General features: G+C 42.3%; 1 protein-coding gene across 2 annotated transcripts in view; it reads right to left on the reverse strand.

Annotated features, from left to right (window-relative positions):
• BIN3 (bridging integrator 3) overlaps positions 1–20,283 on the reverse strand; it is a 90,868-nt gene that overhangs the window by 57,490 nt on the left and 13,095 nt on the right. The window lies entirely within an intron of this gene.

A 20,283-nucleotide genomic window follows, 5' to 3' on the forward strand; every position in this document is an offset into this window, starting at 1 on the left:
GTTTACAAGAACCCATTTACACTACAAGACTGACACATTCTTGCTACCATACATATGGTGAAATACATTGTGATTTCAGTGTCTCTGTTGTGAACTTTGAAGATGAATTTCTCCAAAATGCTTATAGCTACAGAGGTCTGTGAGGGCTTGTTTTAAAGTGTTTCTGTTGCTTGTTCAGAACACCTAAATACATAATATAAAATATTTAAAGTGGAGCTCCACCCAAAATGGGAAGTTCCGCTTTAAGGATTCGTCCCCCACTCCCCATAAAGAATTGGCACCTTTGGGGAGTGGGTACCAGATTTTGAAAGGTACCCGCTCCCACTTCCGCTGACTGCCTAGGCGTTCAGAAGAGGAAGTCGTCGTGCCCCCCCCAGTCTTCTGGCACATGCGACAGGCCCCAGAAGACTGCAGAACTATTTTTAATGCGCAGTGCCGATCGCACATGCACAGTGGGCACCCGGCTGTGAAGCCACAAGCTGTCAAAGCTGGGTGTCCACAGTTAAAATGGCGGCGCCTTGGACAGAGGACAGCCGATGAACCCGGCTGGGGTGAGCACACTGCTAAATCATGGGACAGAGGGGTGGCTGTTTTTTAAAAGTTAAAACTATTAACTTTTATTTTTTTCCACAGGAGACTGGAGTTTCGTACAGGGTTCATCCAGCACAAAGCATGTTGGACTCTCTAGAGTGGTAACACAGCAGGAGCTCTTTGCCTTTAGACTCCTTCTTTCTGACTAAAAAAGAGCCATATGAATAGTGCAGACCAGGCTAGGGTTGATGCAGTCCTATGACTTTAGTTGTGTGTATGTTTCAATCTTCATAAAACAGCAGACTTTTTCTAAACAAAATTCTCATGGGTTTTTCACTGCTGGACTACAGAACACCTCCCCTTATGTTATGCAGATGAGTAGTGTGTGTGTGTGTGTGTGTGTGTGTGTGTGGGGGGGGAATTCTGCAGTTTGGAAAGAAGAACTGAGCACTGTTTTAGATGTTAGTGCAGAAATGCTGGCAGGACCAATGGGTATGCTTCTGTACCTGATGTATTTTTAAAGAGACAAAAGCAAGGGAAAATGTGTGTGCAGAGATACACTCCATTTTCTTTTCCTCTGACATACACTTTTAGTAGAAGTGTTTTAGATTGCCAGTATGTAGGAGTGATTGAACAACTTTACAGAAAAGTAGTGTCTCCCCCTTCCCAGTTCATTCCCTGAGTGTGGAGCTCATCTGTGATCTGGGTCCCACTCCTCAGTGATTAAGAAATCACAGCAGGTGGAAACTGGAGAACCCCTATTGGATAATCTCTGCGTTGAAGGAGCCTGGAATTACTCAGCTCTAGGGGCTTTCAGGTTCGTATGTGCTGGCTAAGGAGGTATCAGGGTTAATCACTAACCACCAATACTACACATAGGGGCATGTCAGCCTCTTGTACAATAAACCAAGTGTATCTAATGTAATATACTACAGCTTAGATCAGTGGTTCTTAACCTTGTTGGAGGTACTGAACCCCACCAGTTTCATATGCGCATTCACCGAACCCTTCTTAATTGGAAAAATAAAATATGATTTTTAAAATTCAAAACATAGGTATATATTTAGGTATATATTTATACATAGGTGCACAAAATGAACAAAACCGTTAAGAACAAAGAACAAAACCATTAAAACATGATTTTCACACAAAAACAAAAACATAATAATGAATATTTACTGCACGAATCATATGAGTCGGGTGTGGGTCTTCACCTCCGCCGAACCCGCGAGACTGACTCACCGAACCCCTGGGGTTCGATCGAACCCAGGTTAAGAACGACTGGCTTAGATGTTTTGGATGCATTCATCTTTCATACTTTTTTTTTTTTATTTTTATTTTCACCTGGTGATCCTGCTATATCACATTTTGAGGGAATACAATAAAGCAATAAGGGCACTTTTCTTGCAGTATGGTCCCTTTACCATGACTTGCACCAAATTCATGAAAGTTTTGCACAAGTTTCAGTACCAGTACCAACATGTACACCGGATTCAGATAGAATCTGTCGCTATGGCAGATTAAAAAAGAATTACCACCAGTTCATAGATAAGCAATTTGGAGGTAATTAAAGTGACTGTAGACCTTATTTTTTAAATAATCAACATGTTATACTCATCTGCTCTGTGCAATGAATTTGCACAAAGGAGCCTTGATCCTCCTTTTCTGGTGTCCCCTACCGGCACTCCTGGCTCCTCTTCAGTAAGTCCCCCTATAGGAAGCATCTACCTATGGGGGCACTTGGGGAGGCTTGATCCTGAGCTGCACTGCTGGAGTCTATAGACATTGACAGCGTGACTTGGCTTGTCCCCTGGACACAGGATTTGAGTGACAACAGTATCAGAAGCCAATGGCTCTCACTGCTATCAATATGGCCTGTGAGGAGGGAGAGAGCAGAGAGAGGATGCAGGTTACATGGTACTGGCAATGGGCCAGTACACAGATCTGTCATCAGCTGTGTCCGAGGTACACAGCCAGTGACCAATCTCGCCACAGCGCAGGCACGCACTGGGCGCAATCCAAGAAGGCTTTCATGTGACGCCCACCCGGATCAACGAGAGTTCAGCTCGGCCGTCATTCTGCTATTGGCGAGGTGGGAACTGGTTAAAGAAAACAAAAGTGAGCAGTCAAAACACATTTCTTTTATTTCTTATGTGATTCATATTCAACTGTAGGTCATAATAGAATAGCACAATGATAAAACAAAACATGCCAACAATAAAACAAACGAAATGGCCCCTGTTCAAAAGTCTGCATACCCTTCATTCTTAATACTGTGCCTTGCCCCCTTTAGCATCAATATCAGTGTGCAGTCTTTTGTAATGTATGAAGCCCAGAATTCTTGCAGGTGGCATAGCTGTCCATTCAGCTTGACCTCCAAGTCATGCAAAGTCTTTGGTCATCTTGCATTAGCCGCACATTTGAGATCTCCTCAGAGCAGCTTGATGATATTATGGTCAGGAGATTGTGATGGCCACTCGAGAACCTTCACCTTTCGATGATGCATCCACTGGATGGTCAAAGTGGCCTAGTGCTTAGGCTTATTGTTGTGCTGGAAAGTCCAAGAGAGTCCCATGCACAGCTTTCGTGCAGAATGCAAATTGTCTGCCAGTATTTTCTGATAGCCTCCTGCATTAATCTTGCCATCAATTTTCCCCAGTTTTTCCATTCCTTTAGAGCTCAGACACTCTCAAAACATCAGTGAGCCATCAACATACTTCACAGTGGGCAGGGCTTTCTTTCTGCCGGAACGCGGCGGTACTGCGTTCCGCCACCTTTTTCTTCTTGTCCCCGCTCACCGACTGCCTCTGCAGAGCTGACAAGCTATGCAGAGCAGCGAAAGTGACAGGTGCCGGACGCGGCTTGTTTATGTCATGCTTGCGCGTGCCCGGCACCTGTCACTGCCGCTGCTCACAGCCGGTGAGCGGGGACATGCACGCTTCACCCCCCCCCCCTCTACCGCCAGCGTGTAAACATCGGGGGCGCGGACGATGGGCGAGGACACTATGCACGCTTCACCGCCCCCCCCCGCCGGCGTGTAAACATCGGGGGCGGCGCGGCGACATCAACGGCAGTGACAGCGTGGACGCAGGGGCCGTACAGCTTGGAGTAGGTAAGCTGCGCTCGGCTCCCTGTCACTGACTGCAGTATCATGTATTGCTCTAAATTTTTACTCTCTCCCCAGCCTGTGCCCACCTAAACTATCCCAACCACCTGTGCCCACCTAAACTATCTGAGCCCACCTAAACTATCCTCACCCACCTGAGCCCACCTAAACTATTTCAGAACGCAATTGCTCAGCGCTCAGCGGCGCCGATCGAGAGCGCCCCTCCTGTGCATGAGGAACAGGAAAGATAAATTCAGTGATGGACGGTATTTTTTGGAGGAAAAGGTGGCAACCCTAGGGGAGCCTGTAGGAGCAGGCACATCTACCAGACAGGGTACACATGCATGCTAGACTGATTTTATATCTATGCTGGACGTTTACAAACGGCCTGCCATGATTTTATATCTATGCATGTGTTCCTGGTGTCAGTACGGTACTGATTTTATATCTATGCGTGTGTTTCTGGTGTCAGTACGGTACTGATTTTATATCTATGCATGTGTTTCTGGTGTCAGTACGGTACTGATTTTATATCTATGCGTGTGTTTCTGGTGTCAGTACGGTACTGATTTTATATCTATGCATGTGTTTCTGGTGTCAGTACATTAGTCATTTTATATCTATGCATGTGTTTCTGGTGTCAGTACGGTACTGATTTTATATCTATGCGTGTGTTTCTGGTGTCAGTACGGTATTCATTTTATATCTATGCATGTGTTTCTGGTGTCAGTACATTAGTCATTTTATATCTATGCATGTGTTTCTGGTGTCAGTACATTAGTCATTTTATATCTATGCATGTGTTTCATGCAGATCATGCAAGAGGCAGCCGGGGGTCCGATGACATCATTTCCCTTATATGGTATGTACGGGAAATGATGTCATCGGAAGCCCCTCCCAAATTTTACTTGCATTCCTGTTCTCTAAAGGGGTGGTCCTAGGGTTTGATGGGGGCGTGGCCAGGTTTGGGTGGGGGAGTTCCACCACCTTTCCTCTGAGAAAAAAAGCCCTGACAGTGGGGATGGTATTCTTGTTGCTTTAGGCCTTGTTGACCCCTCTCCAAACACAGTGCTTATGGTTGTGACCATAAAGCTGTATCTTGGTCTCATCACTCCACACTATAGTGTGCCAGAAGCTGTGCAGCATGTCAAAGTGTTGTTGGGCATATTGTAACCATGTTTTTTTGGTGGCATTGGTGCAGAAAAGGCTTCTTTCTGGCAACTCGACCATGCAGCTCATTTTTGTTGAAGTATCGTCATATTATACTCCTTGAAACAACCACACTGTCTTTCCAGGGCAGTCTGTATTTCTCCTGAAGTACCTGTGGATTTTTCTTTGTATCCCAAACAATTCTTCTGGCAGTTTTGGCTGCAATCTTTCTTAATCTACCTGACCTTGGCTTGGTATCAAGAGATCCCCGAATTTTCCACTTCTTAATAAGTGACTGAACAGTACTGACTGGCATGTTCAAGGCTTTGTATATATCATCTTATATCCTTTTCCATCTTAATGAAAGTTTCATTACCTCATTACGCAGATCTTTTGATAGTTGTTTTATGATCCCCATAGCTCAGCATCTAGCCTGCTCAGTGCAACCACGCGAGAGCTAAAACTCATTGACTATTTATACAACGACACTAATTGCAGTTTAAAAAGCCACAGATGTGGAAAATTAACCTTAATTGCCATTTTAACCTGTGTGTGTGTCACCTTGTGTGTCTGTACCAAGGCCAAACATTCCAGGATATGTAAACTTTTTATTGGGGCCATTTGGGTGATTTCTGTTATCATTATGATTTAAAAAGGAGCCAAACAACTATGTGATCATAAAATGGCTTCATATGATCACTATCCTTAAATAAAATACTTTTTTTTGGCATGATCAGTCATATTTTCAATATCACTGCCCAAATGTCAAAATTTTTGCCAGAGTATGTAAACTTTTGAGCACATCTATATGTGCTGGGGAGCTGTCATTAATTAAAAAAAAAAAATTAAAAGTTACATCCAAGTACTTACAATCCCTCCCAATACGAATGTAAATACACACATCAGGGGCACCTATGCACGAAAACGTTGACTGCACTACAAGTCACATATTACCTATGTATACCAAAGTAAGCAATAATTTTAGCACCAAATCTCCTGGGTAACGCTAAACTGTTGACTTAGAGGCTTTTAAAGCGCCATCTATGGAAAATATAGGTTACTGAAGTTTGTCAACATTTTACAGGCGCATGCAATTTTAAGGCTCAACATGATAGGCATCTATTTACTCAGTGCAAACTCTTTTATATTTTACCCTATACTGGGTAATTTATTGCATTTGTGTACCCTAAAATATAACTTTAGTGTATTTTTTACTGAAATTTTATGTTTCACAAACTGTGGCATTAACTATTGGAACTACCAATATTTCTGGCAGTGTCTGCTTTCAAAAAATATGTTTTGGGGTTTTATGTAATCTTCAGCCTAGAATGATTTTATAGTCATGTGTGTAAAAAAAACCACAAAAACGGATCTAGCAGCAAAAGGGTTAATAGTATATTTGGCTCCTTTCACACAATCAGTCTGATTGGGTCCGCCTGTCCGTTTTGGACCCTCCATTCTCATCTATGGAGTGTTGAATGCAAATGGTCTTGTGTCTTTTTACACCTGCCTAGCTCCACTCTGACATGGTAAAAACAGATATCTGTTCCCATCTGCCTATGCAGGGCAGATCGGATCGGAGGGCAGTCAGTGTAAGTGGACAGCTGGTCTGTTCACATCCAACAGCCCATAGAGCCGTGTCCGTGTCTGCTCTGCATAGTTTAGCAGACATGGACCTGTCATCTACCCATTCTGCTCAGCAGACAAATCCACTGCTGAGCTGAACAAAGTGGGAAAGGAGCGTAACCGACCAAAAGGGAGAAAGTAAGAGAAACTCACTGTAAAGGTTTACATATGCTTTAACTAAAAAAAAAAAAAAAAAAATATCAAATGCATAAAAAAGGAAGTAGAAGAAATAGTTTACACCCATTATTTAGGCTTAAACTGATGAGCCATAAAAGTTCTTTTTTGTGTAATAGAAAATGTGGAGATTATTCTGAATTTGTGTGAACTAAAAATATTAGCATTTTTTGTTCTTTTTTTTAAATAAAAAATAAAGATTCCATACGCATTCTGACTGGCAAAATTCTGGCACTAGTCGACAGTAACGAAGATTGTTTTCTGCCCCTTTCAGTTTTCTGCATATTCCTATTGGTTGGTGAAGAAGTCTATCATAGCAGTAGGCCAACAGAATTGTGTAGCACATAAAAAAGGTAATGGCAAGCTCTGTCAGCACCCAGAACTGTCCAAGCTGAGCCTGTCAGCATGGCATTTGGCTGTAGAAGGAGAAGCTCAGAGGCTGCAGCAGGTATGGGCAGACACCTCTGGATGCTTACTCTATATCTGCAACAGGTTTCTTTTGGATGGCAGACTTTTTTTTTGCGTAAATTGAATTGGGTCAAATTGGATCAAAAGAGGCTCTATGCTTACCTTTCTGGGGGTCTTGTTTGTTGAAATGCCACCTTTTCGGTGCTTGCTGGCTGCTGCAAGTATGCCCACATTTCCAGGTGTTTGGAATACCTTCTCCCCCACCACAAGCTTTATTTTCTACCAATGCCTTTGTAAGCAACTACAGGTTATACAAGCTGGTGGAAGGAACAATTTCACAGGATAGGGGATGCAGGTATACCTGCACTGGCTGCCAAGCACCGAAGATTCAGCATTTCAACAAACAAGCCGCAGAATAGGTAGGTCTTCTGTTGACAAAGTCACTTTAACCACTTCCTGTCCGGACACTTTTACCCCCTTCCTGTCCAGGGCAGTTTTCAGCTTTCAGCGCTATCACACTTTGAATGACAATTGCGCGGTTATGCAACACTGTACCCATATAAATTTTTTACCATCTTTGAGACAGATAAAGCTTTATTTTGGTGGTATTTATTCACCACTGGGATTTTTATTTTTTTTGCTATGTAAATGAAAAAGTCCAAAAATTTTGAAAAAAAGTGTTTTTCTTATAAAATTTTGCAAATAAATAATATTTCATCATAATCTTGGCCAAAATTTATTCCATTATCTTTTTAGTTAAAAAAAAAAAAATAAGCCAAAATTAGTTTATAACCAAAAATTATAATTTTTAAACTTTTTTTCCCTTTTTATATTATTTGTTTTTTACATACTGTCACCCTAGCAGTACAGTGTCACCATGATGACACTGTACTACTTGTGGGGGGGGGGGGGGGTGATGAAGTTTTTTTTTTTTTTTTTTTTTTGTAAACACTGATTGCTTTTACACCCATATAGGATGTAAAAACAATCATTTCTCTTTCTCTCTGTCTGCATTCTTGCAGCCATTGAGAACTACTGAGTGAGCTCTGATTGGCCACAGCTTGTCACATGGTACAAGGCTGTTGTGAATAGCCTTGTACCATGTGACCTCTGTGATCATTCACAGATTTCACACGTAGTAAGCAATGATGTCACAAGTGACATCTTGCTTATTACTTTGCATGTGATCACTGATTGGCCAATCAGTGATCACATGATCGGGACCTCGTACAGAGGTCCCGACCGGCGATCGGTGTTTCACTGTGTCCGGAGGACACAACGGGCACCGGATTGCGGAGCTGCGCGCTCCCAGGGAGCGCGCACAAGCAGGGTGCGGGGAGGCCGTTTATAAACAGCCACCCGACCCTGCAGTGCCACCGTCCGGCCGTTTATATACAATGGCCGGACGGGAGGTGGTTAAATACATCAAGCATAATAAAGGATAGATAGGTGAGAGGTCACAACTGCATGGATGCAGGCAGTACTTTAGCACACGGGTGAAGCTGAATTGCCTTTAAAAGTGCAACTGTGTCCATATGGGCTCTAAACTATTTATATAATGCCACCCCCCTGCCATTTAAGAAGTGATGAATGCCCTGAATTACAGGCAGACTTCTTGATCATGTGATCACTATGATTGCCCGTCATAGTGGTCATATGACCTAGAACCTGTACTACCAGCTTCCGATCATAAACAGTGACAAGGAGCTAGTAGCAAAAAGTGGGACACTGCACACCAAAGACAGCCAAATCTATGAGTGAAGAATGGCTTTAGCCCATCTCCTTCCAGGACACACCTACTGATGCGTTTTACCCCACCCATAGGGCTTAAAGTGTTACTAAACCCAGAACCCTTAATCCACTACAGTATATCTGGTCTCCCACAGTACATGGAAGCACAATTAGTTTAGTAAATATAAACGGTTAAATACCTTTTCTCATCAGCAGTTAGAGCAGTCTTGTGGCTTCTATCTGTGTCCAGCCCAGCACTAGCTAAAGCTTGTAGGAGTTTTCTTTCTGCTCTAGGAGGATGAAAATCCCCTGACCTCTGTCTGGATAGTGCTGATTGGCCCTGGGCTGATCACATGTACTCTCCCAAGAAAAGAAAAACCTCTCTAGCAATATACACCAAACTGAGCACGTGAATGCCTACAGTTCAGTCTGGAGATAAGTGGCAGTCGCTTGAAAAAGGTTAGAAACAGAGAATAAAGGGTCAAGCAGCCTTTTTCCACAGTGAGTATAACAAGCATGCTATACTGCATATACAGACTGATTTAACTGTTGTGGATTTAGTAACACTTAATAGTAGAAACACATCACAGGGGCGTGGCTATGGAGGGAACAGGCTGGAGCCATTCTTTCTTCATAAATTTGGCTGTCCTTGGTATGTAGCATCCAACTTTTGCTGCTAGATGCTTTAGAGTGGGGGTGTCAAACTGGCAGCCCTCCAGCTGTTGAAAAACTACAAGTCCCATCATGCCTTTACTTTTGGGAGTCATACTTGTAGCTGTCAATCTTGCAAAGCCTCATGGGATTTGTAGTTTGGCAACAACTGGAGGGCCGCCAGTTTGACACCTGTGCTCTAGAGCACAGGTGTCAAACTGCGGTCCTCCAGCTGCTTAGAAACTACAAGTCCCATCATGCCCCTGCCTTTGGGAGTCATGCTTTTAACGGTCAGCCCTGCCATGCCTCATTGGATTTGTAGTTGCACAACAACTGGAGGGCCGCAGTTTGACACCCCCACTCTAGAGCATCTAGCAGCAAAAGTTGGATGCTGCACACCAAGGACAGCCAAATCTATGAAGAAAGAATGGCTCCAGCCCAAGATGAGCTGGCACCCACTAAGAGCGAGTCACAGGATGGATCTAAGGTTGGTGCTCTAAACAGCACTCCATGTGTTTCGGTCAAGGTCACAGAACAGTGGATCCAGCTAAAAGGTATATATGCTGCAGTTCAATGTTAAAGCCCACCCATCGTACTGACGCATATATGCATTGCGCAAGTGGGTAGTTGTTAACAAGCAGTAAGTGTACTTGGACACAATACTGCTGTATGAACGGAAGAATCCTGGCAGAAAATTCCAGCGTATAAATGCAAGCATGGGCTGTATAATAAATGCGCATAAAAATTCTTCTAGCTTTTCTTGGGTTGTTTCATATGCACGCAGTTGTGCATGTACACACACGTGTAAAAGACTGTCCAGCCATGCTGAAGTTTGCATTTTTTACTGATCTATATGCAGCACAGCTTTGTGCGCCTGTGTAGAGCACATTAAAAACAATTTAGATCAGGAAAAAAAAAACAAAAAAAAGAAACATAAAAACGTGAAGATTTTAGGGGTCAGTGTGATAGAGGCCTTAAAGAGCTTTAAATAAAATAAGCCTCCCTGACCACTTTAGCTGCTTTTAACCTCTTCCTGCCAGCTGTGCGCATATATGCAACCTTTCAGCGGGTGGTACCGGAAAGCTCCTGATGCATATTTGCATTCGGGAGCTTTCCAATCATGTGACCACTGAGACTGCTAATCACAGCGGTGACATGATCAGAATGCCTGCCTCCGCCTCTCAGCATTTAGAACCTCCTAAAGGACCAGAAAGCAGTGGTGGAAGGGGTTAATGTAAAGTTATTTATTCTCAAAGATCGCAACAAAACTCTGAAGTGAAGTTTTAGTTGCTTTCTAAGGCTGCATTCACATGGGAATACTGTCCTGTATACATGTGCAAAGGGTCATCCGTGAATATACATATGTGCAAGACCAATACAAGGATCACAACGCATTTGCCCTGCCTGGATGATCACTTAGGGATGCACTTGGAGGTCTGTGCATCGATCTGCTTCTCACCGATTTGAACAGTGACTCCACGTGGCGGCACGGAACACCTGTGCCTTCTCTGCAGGTAAAGACAGCCCTTTGCACAGGTGTATGTAACAGCACGCCTGTGTGATTGAGGCCTAAAAGCTTGTCATGTGTTAACATTAGGAGGGTCGATAGCCTGCCATGATCTGCAAAAAAAAAAAACCCTAAGATTTCAGCGCCTGTGAACTTTGAAAATTAATTTCCTCCAAAAGTGCTCAAAGATACAGAGGTGAATGAGGGCATGTTTTAAAATGCTTTTACTGCGTGTACAGAATAATTAAATACTTTAAATTGTCATGACCTGGGCACAGGTTCACTTTAAAGTGTTACTAAACCCACAACAGTAAAATCAGTCTTAAAAACAAAAAAAAGGACGCACTATCAAAATTAAATATTTAAATAAAACAGTAATAAATAAAACAGTGAATAAATTAATGACCAAAAAAAGTCAATAAAAAAACCTTTTTTTTTTCATCAACAGTGACAAATATCCATCACCATAAGAATCCACCACCAACAGAAATGAATAAACTCACCAGAGCAAATTGCCTGTTAAATTATAAACCAGCAATTGCATTTGTTTGCTCTGGGAGCAATACTCTGCAGGAAGATTAAGCGATGACCAGCTTTTCAAATTATTCCTCTCTCAGCTTGTTGATGTTGTACAGTGGGGCAAAAAAGTATTTAGTCAGCCACCAATTGTGCAAGTTCTCCCACTTAAAAAGATGAGAGAGGCCTGTAATTGGCATCATAGGTAGACCTCAACTATGAGAGACAAAATGAGAAAATCAATCCAGACAATCACATTGGCTGATTTGGAAAGAATTTATTTGCAAATTATGGTGGAAAATAAGTATTTGGTCAATATCAAAAGTTCATCTCAATACTTTGTTATATATCCTTTGTTGGCAATGACAGAGGTCAAACGTTTCCTGTAAGTCTTCACAAGGTTGGCACACACTGTTGCTGGTATGTTGGCCCATTCCTCCATGCAGATCTCCTCTAGAGCAGTGATGTTTTGGGGCTGTCGCTGGGCAACACGGACTTTCAACTCCCTCCAAAGGTTTTCTATGGGGTTGAGATCTGGAGACTGGCTAGGCCACTCCAGGACCTTGAAATGCTTCTTACGAAGCCACTCCTTCATTGCCCGAGCGGTGTGTTTGGGATCATTGTCATGTTGGAAGACCCAGCCATGTTTCATCTTCAATGCCCTTGCTGATGGAAGGAGGTTTGCACTCAAAATCTCATGATACATGGCCCCATTCATTCTGTCCTGTACATGGATCAGTCGTCCTGGTCCCTTTGCGGAGAAACAGCCCCAAAGCATGATGTTGCCACCCCCATGCTTCACAGTAGGTATGGTGTTCTTTAGATGCAACTCAGCATTCTCTCTCCTCCAAACACGACAAGTTGTGTTTCTACCAAACAGTTCTATTTTGGTTCTATCTGACCATATGACATTCTCCCAATCCTCTTCTGGATCATCCAAATGCTCTCTAGCAAACTTCAGAGGTGTACTGGCTTAAGCAGGGGGACACGTCTGGCACTGCAGGATCTGAGTCCCTGGCGGCGTAGTGTGTTACTGATGGTAGCCTATGTTACGTTGGTCCCAGCTCTCTGCAGGTAATTCACTAGGTCCCCCCGTGTGGTCCTGGGATTTTTGCTCACCGTTCTTGTGATCATTTTGACCCCACGGGGTGAGATCTTGCGTGGAGCCCCAGATCGAGGGAGATTATCAGTGGTCTTGTATGTCTTCCATTTTCTAATTATTGCTCCCACAGTTGATTTGTTCACACCAAGCTGCTTGCCTATTGCAGATTCAGTATCCCCAGCCTGGTGCAGGTCTACAATTTTGTTTCTGGTGTCCTTCGACAGCTCTTTGGTCTTCACCATTGTGCAGTTTGGAGTGTGACTGTTTGAGGTTGTGGACAGGTGTCTTTTATACTGATAACAAGTTCAAACAGGTGCCATTGATACAGGTAATGAGTGCAGGACAGAGGAGCCTCTTAAAGAAGAAGGTACAGGTCTGTGAGAGCCAGAAATCTTGCTTGTTTGTAGGTGACCAAATACTTATTTTCCACCATAATTTGCAAATAAATTCTTTCCAAATCAGCCAATGTGATTGTCTGGATTTGTTTTCTCATTTTGTCTCTCATAGTTGAGGTCTACCTATGATGCCAATTACAGGCCTCTCTCATCTTTTTAAGTGGGAGAACTTGCACAATTGGTGGCTGACTAAATACTTTTTTGCCCCACTGTATATTGCAGATCAGGAAGACTTAGAAATCCAGACATTTATTTATCCTCTCTGGGAGCAATACTCTGCAGATCTTAAAATTCGGCAGCGAAAACTTCCAGACCGAATTCCAAGAACTTCATACACAGGCTCAGAAAAGAAAAACAAAGCAAATGATCGTGTGATACCGTACGACGCGTTTATTTGTAAAAACTCATAATCCACTCACATGGAACAGCGTCATAGCCAACACTAGCAACAAACACATTTCATTTAACCTCTTGCCGTCCGCCTGCTGTTTATAAACGGCAGGGCGGTGGCAGTCCAAGGTCGGGTTGCCGTTCCTAAACGGCACCCGCCTTTTCTAGCTGTGCGCGCTCCCTAGGAGCGCGCACCACCGCGATCCGGTGTCCGCTGTGTCCTCCGGACACAGTGAAACACCGATCGTCGGACGGGACCTCTGTACGAGGTCCCGGTCATGTGATCACTGATTGGCGAATCAGTGATCACATGCAAAGTAGTAAGCAAGATGTCACTTGTGACATCATTGCTTACTACGTGTGAAATCTGTGAATGATCACAGAGGTCACATGGTACAAGGCTATTCACAACAGCCTTGTACCATGTGACAAGCTGTGACCAATCACAGCTCACTCAGTATTTCTCAATGACTGCAAGAATGCAGACAGAGAGAAAGAGAAATGATAGCTTTTACATCCTATATGAGTGTAAAAGCAATCAGTGTAAAAAAAAAAAAAAAAAATCTTCATCACCTCCCACAAGTAGTACAGTGTCACCATGGTGACACTGTACTGCTAGGGTGACAGTATGTAAAAATAAAAAATAAAAATAAAAAATAATATAAAAAAAAATAAAATAAAAATGTAAAAAAAAATGTTTAAAAATTATAATGTTTGGTTATAAACTAATTTGGATTTTTTTTTTTACTAAAAAAATAACGGAATAAATTTTGGCCAAGATTTAGGATGAAATATTATTTATTTGCAAAATTTTATTAAAAAAAACACTTTTTTTCAAAATTTTTGGACTTTTTCATTTACATAGTAAAAAAAATAAAAATCCCAGCGGTGAATAAATACCACCAAAATAAAGCTTTATCTGTCTCAAAAAAATGGTAAAAAATTCATATGGGTACAGTATTGCATGACCGCGCAATTGTCATTCAAACTGTGATAGCGCTGAAAGCTGAAAATTGCCCTGGACAGGAAGGGGGTAAAAGTGTCCGGACAGGAAGTGGTTAAAATCACATAAAGCTGAGACAACAGCCTCTTACAGAACGCAGTGACGTTAATCCGAAGCTCCACCCTACGCGTTTCGTCATCTGAAGTCTTCACGGAGTCTGTATATGCAGTAAAGCATGCTAGTTATACGCACTGTGGAACCTAAGGGGTTAATCCACTGCATTGTGTAAAAAGGATGTTTGACCCTGTATTCTCTAATCCTCCCCTTCTTCTAATAGGGTGGCACAGTGGCTTAGTGGTTAGCACATCTGCCTTGCAGTAAATGGGTCATGGGTTCGATTCCCGACCATGGCACCTCCTGCATGGAGTTTGCATGTTCTCCCTGTGCTTGCGTGGGTTTCCTCCGGGTACTCCGGTTTCCTCCCACACTCCAAAGACACGCTGGTAGGTTAATTGGATCCTGTTTAATTGGCCCTAGTATGTGTATGTATGAATGCAAGTTAGGGACCTTAGATTGTACGCCCCTTGAGGGTTAGGGACTGATGTGAATGTACGATATATATGTAAAGTGCTGCGTAAATGGACGGCGTACCTGAAATAAATAAATAATGTCCCCAGTCCATCTGCTGATAGAACAGAGCCTTGGGGACAAGCCGTACATGCATAGTTTTGTGTGTATTGCTAGAGATATTTATTTTTCTTGGGAGAGTGCATGAGATCAACACAGGACCAATCAGTGCTGTCCAGACAAAGGGTCAGGGGTTATGCAACCTCATAGGACAATCGGGGAGAATGAAAACTCCTCCTACAAGCTTCAACCAGTGCTCTGCTGGACACTGATAGTAGTCACTCGAGTGCTCTAACTGCTGATGAGAAAAAGGTATTTAGCAATTTATATTTACTAATAATTGCATTTCCATGTTCTGTGCACTATGGGAGACCAGATAGAGTGTATGCAGGGTCCTGGGTTTAGTAACACTTTAAGCATCTTGACTGAGATCTGTTCTTGCTGAATGTAGCACAAGGTGAGTCAGGGCTTGGAAAAAGAGGAGGGGGAACTTAAGATAGAATTTGTTTGCGGAGCATATTTGGCTGCATTTGATATTTTTCTCTGTGAACTGGAACTTGGCCAGAAAAACCCTAGAATGGGCTCTGCAGCAAGTTCTGTGCTTCCAAAACTCTGTAACCCTTCTGCTGCCAAGAAATGCACATCTATGAGCATGTGCAGATAGCAATGTTTTCCTGAATGAGTAATGCGAGTCTGAGAAAAGCTACAGCCGATGTATAAATGTATCTCAAACACTGCTTGGATTTTACAAAATATATATTATATACTGTACAACACTGAAATAGACGATTTGCATTACTTACAGTGCCTTGAAAAAGTATTCATACCCCTTGAAATTTTCCACATTTTTTCATGTTACAACCAAAACATAAATGTATTTTGTTGAGGTTTTATGTGCTAGATCAACACAAACTGGCACATGATTGTGAAGTTGAAGGAAAATGATGAATGGTTTTCAAAATTTTTTACAAACAAATATCTGAAAAGTGTTGCATGCATTTGTATTCAGACCCTTTTACTCTGATACCCCTAACTAAATTCTAGTGGAACCAATGGCCTTCAGAAGTCACCTAATTAGTAAATAGAGTCCACCTGTGTGTAATTTAATCTCTGTATAAATACAGATATTCTGTGAAGCCCTCAGAGGTTTGTTAGAGAACATTAGTGGATAAACAGCATCATGAAGGCCAAGTAACACACCAGATAGGTCAGGGATAAAGTCGTGCAGATGTTTAAAGCAGGGATAGGTTATAAAAAATCTCAAACTTTGAACATCTCATGGAGCACTGTTTAATCCATCATCCACAAGTGCAAACCTACCAAGTGCAAACCTACCAAAAAATGACTGTCCACCTAAATTGACACACTGGGCAAGGAGAGCATTAATTAGTCGTGCTCTCCACAAATCTGGCCTTTATAGAAGAGTGGCAAGAAGAAAGCCATTGTTGAAAGAAAGCCATAAGAAGCCCCATTTACAGTTTGTGAGAAGCCATGTGGGGGACACCACAAACATGGAAGAAGGTGCTCTGGTCAGATAAAATACATTTACGTTTTTTGGTTGTAACATGACAGAATGTGGAAAATTTCAAGGGTTTTGAATGCTTTTTAAAGGCACTATAACAGTTAAAGTAATATTATTTGTGATTTTTATACAGATGTTCATTAAGAGATTAGTTACATAACCAACAGACAGAAAGCTTAACAAGAATTTCTTATAACTGTGGCAAGCCAAAGTATGTGCAGGCATATAATCTATTTGCCGGGGTTTATGTTTTCTTGTTATTTGAAAAACTTTAACCACTAGCCTACAGGGCACTTATACCCTCTTCCTGCCCAGGCCAATTTCCAGCTTTCAGCACTATCACACTTTGAATGACAATTGTGCGGTCATGCAACACTGTACCCATATGAAATTTTTATCATTTTTTGTGACAGATAGAGCTTTATTTTGGTGGTATTTAACCATTTCTATACCGGGCACTTTTATCCCCTTCCTGCCCAGGCCATTTTGCAGGTTTCAGCGCTCTCACACTTTGAATGACAATTGCGCGGTCACACAACATTGTACCCAAACTAAAATTTTATCATTTTCTTCACACAACTAGAGCTTTCTTTTGGTGGTATTTAATCACCACTGGGGTTTTTATTTTTTGCTAAATTAACAAAAAAAAGACCAAAAATTTTGAAAAAAAAAAAAAAAAACACGTTTTTCTTTGTTTCTGTTATAAAAGTTTGCAAATAAATAATTGTTCTTCATAAATTTAGGCCAAGATGTATTCTACTACATGTCTTTGGTGAAAATAACCCAAATTAGGATGTATTATTTAGTTTGTAGGAAAGTTATAGAGTTCACAAACTATGGTATAGATCTGAAAATTGATCAATCCTGAAGTACTGACAGCCAATCTAATTTCTTGAGGTCCAAGAATGTCAGAACAGTACAGATATCCCCCAAATGACCCCTTTTTGCAAAGTAGACAGTCCGGCGTACTTCATAAGAGGCATGGCGAGTTTTTTGAACTTGTATTTTTTTGTCAGAATGTTTTGGAAAATGAAAAAAATTATTTTCACTATTTTTTGTTACATACTGTCACCAGTGCAGTACAGCATCATCATATAACTGGCATGGTGGTGATCAGGGACACTGACTGGTGACAGTATGAAAAAAAAAATTAATTTTTAAAAATTTTTATTATTTTTAATTTTTTATTACTTTTTTCAAGATTTTTTTTTTCATATTTCACTATGACCAAAGTAGTACAATGTTACCATAGTAACAGTGTACTACTTTGGGAAAGTGATCAGTATTTTTTTTTTTTTTTTACACAATTTGCTTATCGCAAAGGATTACTTTGCTATAAGCAAGCATTTACCTGAATGACATCGATTCGTTCAGGGCTTTTTTTTTTTTCTTTTTTTTGTGCTTAGCTGTGATTTGGCCATGGCTAATCACATGACACAGCTGGGCTGTGATTGGCCCAGCTTGTGCATGTGATCGCTGTGACCATTCACAGCTAGGTACACTAGTATACAATGGATGGCATGAATGAAGCCATCCATTGTATGCAACTGTCATGTGACCTACTGTGATTGGTCACAGCAGGTCACATGGTACCGGCAACGGGGCCGGTACTCAGATCGGTCATCGGCCGTGTCCGAGGTACAAGGCCGGTGACAGATCGTGCCGCTGTGCAGCTCTGCAGGCGCGCAAACTGCGCATGCCCGGGAGGACGCCATATGGTGTCCACCCGTAACGCTGAGGAATTTTGCTGGCCACCATCTGGCCATAGGCCGGGCGGGTAAAGGTTAATCACCTCTGGGTTTTTTATTTTTTCATAAACAAACCAAAAACTACTGAAAATTTTGAAAAAAAAAACTTTTTTTCTTAGTTATTGTTATAAAATTTTGTAAATAAGTGATTTTTCTCCTTCACTGATGTGTGCTAACGAGGCTGCAGTGATGGGCACTGATAGGCTGCACTGATGGACACTGATAGGTGGCACTGATGAGGAGGCACTGGTAGGTGGCACTGATGGGCATTGACAGGCATCACTGATGGACACTGAAAGGCAGCACTCATATATGGCACTGATAGGCGGCACTGATTGGCACTGATGGGTGACACTGAAAGGCAGCTCAGATGGGCACTGATATGAGGCATTGATGTGCACTGGTAGGCACTGATATATGGCATTGATGTGGCACTGATGGGCACTGGCAGGTGGAATGGATGAGCACTGACAGCTGGCACTGATGGACACTGACAGGTGGCACTGCTGGGGCTACACAGATCATCAGGGCACACTGATCATCAGTGCTCTGATGATCAGTGTACATGTCCCCTCCGAGGAATGCCGATTACCGGCTCTCCTCTCCTCTCGAGCTGTCAGCGTGACAGCTCGTGAGGAGAGAAATGTCGATAACCGGCATTTCCCTATTTACATGCGATCAGCTGCGATTGGACACAGCTGATCACATGACCGAGCCGACATCTTCGGCTCTTTCCGTTGATCGGTGATCCACTGTGTCTGAGGGACACAGCGCACCACCGATCATCGCGCTGCGCACTCCCGGAGCTGCGCATGCACGGTTAGAATGGAAGGACGTCATATGACGTCCTCCCAGAACGAGAGAACTGCCTTGTGCCCGTCATTGTACTATATGGCGGGCGGGAGGCGGTCAATAAGTGGCAGGTGAAATTAAAGTGGTATTAAACCCAAAACCAATATTATTTATATTACAGCTTACCAATTTTTAAATGTTCTTTTATTTCCACCTGGTAATCTGGCCAGTAAATCCGTTATTTTTAAACAGAAAAAGCTGTCCTGCAGATGTAGCAGTTAGGGGGTTGAGAAAAACTATTTAAAAATGACAGGGGTCACTACTGAAAAAAAAAAATGACAGTGGTTCTTATATGTGAAACCTTTATCACAAAAGAAACAAAAAACTGTTGCTGTAACTGCTTATAAAGTGTTAGCTGGAGTTTAGCTTCAATTTGGTTAGTGTATCTAAATCTGCTAGTACAGCTAATACTCTGTCCCCTCAGACTGACAATGCTTCTGTCCAATGGTGCCCCCATGTGCTCCTTCATCCAGTGTGGGAGCACTCTAATACAGGAGGTCTGTTGCTGGCCAGGTCACCCAGCGAAAACAGAGGGGGAAAAAAGCCTAAAAAAGAAAACTAATGCAGCCACCACATCTAAATAATTGGTAAGCTGCAATATATTAAATTTTTAGTTTTGGGTTTAATAGGTCTGGGTAGTTGAAAATAAGCTCACAGGGGAGATATATGTATTGCGAGGTTGTGAGGGGTGCTCAATGGTACTGCTTTCCAATTAGTTCATTTCACTCCAGGCCAGTCTCCAAACTGTGGCTCGGGGGCCATATGTGGCCCTTTGCATGCCTTTATCTGGCCCTTGGGGCACAATTTCTCCTTCCACTGACACCAAACACTGGCCACAAATACTGTCCCTAACAACAATGATATAAATACAGTCATGGCCAAAAATATTGCCATCTCTGCATTTCGGTCAGATACTGCACGACTACGCCCAGAAAATTGTTGCAGTTAGAAAGGTTTTCAAATGTATTCTCATGTTTATTTCTTTTGTTTGTATTGGTATTAGTGGTGCACCGAAATGAAAATTCTGGCGCCAAAACCAATACCGAAAATTCAGAATGCACGTGGACGAAAACCAAACCGAAATGTCTGCGTATGTGGGGGTGCTCCAATTTTTTTTTTTTCTACTTTAATGTTTTTTTTTTCTTCAACCTATGATTTTATTGCTATCACATAGGGGACCAATAGTCCCCTATGCCATAGCATATAAATGACAGGTCCTCTTTGTAGGGGGGTGCAGTGTTTGAAGGGAAGGGGGAGGAGAGGAGACGAGTACACAGTGAGGGAGAAGTGTATACAGAGAGGCTC

This window comes from Staurois parvus, unplaced genomic scaffold (genome assembly GCF_062004578.1).
Source record: "Staurois parvus isolate SC_StPar_1 unplaced genomic scaffold, SC_StPar_1.0 ptg000269l, whole genome shotgun sequence".
In the NCBI taxonomy this organism is placed as follows: Eukaryota; Metazoa; Chordata; class Amphibia; order Anura; family Ranidae; genus Staurois; species Staurois parvus.